This window comes from Amblyomma maculatum, chromosome 1 (assembly GCF_055883805.1).
Source record: "Amblyomma maculatum isolate TAMU_Amacu chromosome 1, ASM5588380v1, whole genome shotgun sequence".
NCBI classification, from domain to species: Eukaryota; Metazoa; Arthropoda; class Arachnida; order Ixodida; family Ixodidae; genus Amblyomma; species Amblyomma maculatum.
This window is the reverse complement of record NC_139344.1, coordinates 491294203-491298724: the sequence shown is the minus strand read 5'-3', so window position 1 is coordinate 491298724 and position 4522 is coordinate 491294203. Positions and strand designations below refer to the sequence as shown.

General features: G+C 56.7%; 1 non-coding gene across 1 annotated transcript; it reads right to left on the bottom strand.

Annotated features, from left to right (window-relative positions):
• Window positions 1-1159: 1159 nt before the first annotated feature.
• Window positions 1160-2975, bottom strand: LOC146210231 (small subunit ribosomal RNA). The gene has a single exon (XR_014704602.1). It is a non-coding gene; the product is annotated as a small subunit ribosomal RNA (ribosomal RNA).
• Between the last annotated feature and the right edge of the window lie 1547 nt (window positions 2976-4522).

The window sequence follows — 4522 nt, the reverse complement described above, 5'->3', positions numbered from 1 at the left end:
TGCTATGGGCCAAAAAATCATGTGCGCGTCACCGCAACATATGACGACGCACTATCAAGGAAGCAAGAAAGAGTCATCACAAGGGTTTCATCAGAAGGGTTTCGCACCAGCACGGTAGAAGTGTTTGATAAAAGTTCTGCTGTTCACCTGGTCATCTGCTGTTCACATCACAACTGCTGTTCACATATCGACCGCCGCTCTCAAGCACCTTCTCTCCCCGGTGGATCGCTCCTGGATAGATCCGTACAGCGACGCTCCTCATGGTTGGCCTCTTGGACCGACCTCTATCAACGTCACGCTGCCGCGATCTCATCCTCCACCGTCTACCACTTTTGCACAAAGGAGCCGCTATCAACTTCGCATAAGAGGCCTTGCACACCGCTCAGCATTGGAGCCGGACAGCCCGTACTTGACAATCCGCAAGAAGAGAGTCAGTCGGACTACTCCCACAACGGGAACCCACCAACCACAAGTGTCTCGGACAGCTTTTCGGTGGCGCACCGACAGACTACTTGGAAACCGGGAAGGACGAAGCCCGAGAGAACCTCAAGGCCGCGAATGCGTTCGAGTGCGGGATTATAACCCCGTCGTCCTTTTTGTTCCCGAAGTCTCCTTTCGCGCCATCGGCACGGCGCCTAATATCGCGCCCGACGAGCGAGCGTCAGACGTTCACCACGCCATGAACGAAGCAAACGATATCCAGAGCCAGCGAGCTGCGGTTCCTCTCGTACTTCGCAGCAGCGCCGCCGTTCCCTTGGCAGCGGGCAGGCCTTTCCCTCGGCCCGCGCTACAGACTCTGAGTCGTTCTTTTACTTCTTTTGCAAAAGAGCCAGCGAGTAGCGTTTCCTCTCGTACTTCGCAGCAGCGCCGCCGTTCTCTTGGCGGCGGGCAGGCCTTTCCCTCGGCCCGCACTACAGACTCCGTGCGTCGCTTCGAAAAAGCGGATGAGTTCTTCGATAACCGAAAGCCCACCGTCATAGGTGCGTTACCCCGTTTGTACCCGCGGAAGCCTACCGTCCGACAATCCCTTGGTGACGGAGCTCCGCTGGGCGTAACAATTTGTGCAGAGAAGCGGCTTCAGAATCTCGCAACTCCGCGGTGAAAGGCCATCCCCCGCTTATAAGTGGGGGCGGCGCCGGGCGTGACAAGCACAGTCCGGTAATGATCCTTCCGCAGGTTCACCTACGGAAACCTTGTTACGACTTTTACTTCCTCTAAATGATCAAGTTTGGTCATGTTTCCAACAGACCGGCGCAACCGAAAGGCCGTGCCGGACATCAGTCCGAAGACCTCACTAAATCATTCAATCGGTAGTAGCGACGGGCGGTGTGTACAAAGGGCAGGGACGTAATCAACGCGAGCTTATGACTCGCGCTTACTGGGAATTCCTCGTTCAAGGGGAACAATTGCAAGCCCCTATCCCAATCACGAAAGAAGTTCCACGGGTTACCCAGTCTTTTCAGACAGGGATAAAGACACGCTGCTTCCTTCAGTGCAGCGCGCGTGCGGCCCCGGACATCTAAGGGCATCACAGACCTGTTATTGCTTTCTTTCGTGCGGCTAGGAGCCGCTTGTCCATCTAAGAAGGTTGTAAGGTGCTGGGAACCCCGCACCTATTTAATAGGCTAGAGTCTCGTTCGTTATCGGAATTAACCAGACAAATCGCTCCACCAACTAAGAACGGCCATGCACCACCATCCACCGAATCAAGAAAGAGCTCTCAATCTGTCAATCATCCCAGTGTCCGGGCCGGGTACGTTTTCCCGTGTTGACTCAAATTAAGCCGCAGGCTCAACTCCTGGTGGTGCCCTTCCGTCAATTCTTTCAAGTTTCAGCTTTGCAACCATACCTTCCCCCGGAACCCAAATACTTTGGTTTCCCGGAAGCTGCCCGCCGAGTCATTTGAGTAACTCAGGCGGATCACTGGTTGGCATCGTTTATGGTCAGAAATAGGGCGGTATCTGATCGCCTTCGAACCTCTGACTTTCGTTCTTGATCAAAGAAAACATTCTTGGCAAATGCTTTCGCAGTAGTTCGTCTTGTGACGGTCCAAGAATTTCACCTCTAGCGCCGCAATACGAATGCCCCCGTCTGTCCCTCTTATTCATTATCCCGTATTCCAAAAACCATCAGAACAGAAACAGGGTCTTGTTCTATTATTCCATGCAAATTTATTCAGGCGACTCGCCTTCGTTGAGCACTCTAATTTTTTCAAAGTAAAAGCGCAGGCCACCTCGAGACGCACCAATGAAGGGCACCAAGAGAGGACCGGCATGATGTTCAGTACGAGCCGTCGCATCGGGTAGATGCACTACTCGTCTGGAACTGAGATCCAACTACGAGCTTTTTAACCGCAGCAGCTTTAGTATACACTATTGGAGCTGGAATTACCGCGGCTGCTGGCACCAGACTTGCCCTCCAATTGATCCTCGTTAAAGGATTTACAGTGTACTCATTTCAATTACGGGGCCTCAAAAGAGTCCCGTATTGTTATTTTTCGTCACTACCTCCCCGTGCCGGGAGTGGGTAATTTGCACGCCTGCTGCCTTCCTTGGATGTGGTAGCCGTTTCTCAGGCTCCCTCTCCGGAATCGAACCCTGATTCTCCGTTACCCGTAACAACCATGGTAGGCAAGTAACCTACCATCGAAAGTTGATAAGGCAGACACTTGAAAGAAACGTCGCCGGCTCATGGCCATGCAATCAGCACAAAGTTATCCAGAGTCACCACAGAGTACGGGCAGAACCCGATGGGTCTTGGTCTAATAAAAGCGCCCGTCAGCCAAAGGCCTTCAGGCTCAATGCATGTATTAGCTCTAGAATTGCCACAGTTGTCCAAGTAGAAAGAAACGATCTAAGGAGCCATAACTGATTTAATGAGCCATTCGCGGTTTCGCCTTATTTCGGCATGTACATAGACATGCATGGCTTAATCTTTGAGACAAGCATATGATTACTGGCAGGATCAACCAGGTAGATGCATAGGCAATACCCCGCCACGGGTGCCTTTGTCGCAGCGCTTTCGAGGCCGCCTTTAGGCGCCCCAGCGCGCAACGCATCTTATTTTGTGCGTCGTTCGAGCTCGCTCCGACGTCCGCCCCGTGGGGCCGGATCTCGTCGCGCGCTCAAGAGAGCACGTGCCTTTGGGCAGAAAGATTTGTAACGCGCTCACCGGTGCACACGCGGCACAAGGCTGTGGCGTTCGTGCACCGGACGGCGCTTGCTGCGTTGCCGATACGGCCAAGCTGCCAGACGACGGGACACGCCCGCGTCTTCGGCGCGCTTGCTCGGAATCGAGTTCCGGACAGCACGGAACACACCTCAAAACACAGTGGAAACAGCGTCGTCCGACAACCAGCCCCCATCGCAGACGCGGATGAGGCTGCAGACGAATGCCGTGGGGTCGAGACAGCGTGTTGGTCCGCCGCCTCTACACCCCCATATAATAGCAGCGATAAATACCCAGACCTTCCTGGGTAAACGACTGGCCGTACTCTAGGAAAATCCGCCGTAAAGTAGACGGCGAATCGTGCGCGCACGTCGCGCGCTCGGCGCCCGCAATCGTACTCGAGAAATGATCACCGAGAACGTGAGCCCTTCAATGCGAAACAGTCCCACAGTGGTGCGTCTCGCCGGCCGTACACGAACACCCTGCCGCGCCGCAGCGGCCGCGAACGAGCGGCCCTGCTTGAAACGGCTTCGCCCTAGAAGGCACTGAATCGTCCGCGACCTACAACGGCATGCCGCGGCGCCCCGACCGCGGCCGTACTCGTGGACTATGCTGCGCGCGCGCGGGCCTGATCGAAAGGGCAGCGCCGCAGAAAGCGCTGGCTCTTGCGCGACCTACAACGGCGCGCCGCCGCGGCGCCCCGACCGCGGCCGTACTCGTGGACTAAGCTGCACGCGAACGGGCCTGCTCGAAAGGGCTGCGCCGCAGAAGGCGCTGGCTCGTGCGCGACCTGCAACGGCGCGCTGCGGCGCCCCGACCGCGACCGTACTCGTGGACTATGCTCCACGCGCGCGAACCTGCTCGAAAGAGCTGCGCCGCAGAAAGCGCTGGCTCGTGCGCGTCCTACAGCGGCGCGCCGCGGCGCCCCCACCGAGGCCACTCGAGGTCCTGCTCGAAAGGGATCCGCCGCAGAAAGCGCCGAATCGTGCGCAACCGACAAGGGCGCGCTGCGGCACCCCGCCGGTGCCCGTAGTCGTGGACTCTGCCGCCGGTGCGCGCGGGGCGGTGGCGGGCTCACCCAACTTTGGTCGAAGTCGAGCAATGCTCGTTTTTGCACCCCTAGCTGTGCAGCCGCTGTCATTCCGAGATTGCGAAATCTTGTCGTTTCGCGGCCGACTGGGTGTGCAAAACCGCTTTTGGACTTTGCCGTTCGAGCGCGCGCACCAACATGTCGTGGTTGCCTGAGCCACTAGGGCCCTATATATATGCAGCGATAAATACCCAGACCTACTTGGGTCTTTTGGCGCGTCTGCCGGGGCGAAGTTTGGCTTCGCCGCACGGCGCGTTACTTTGA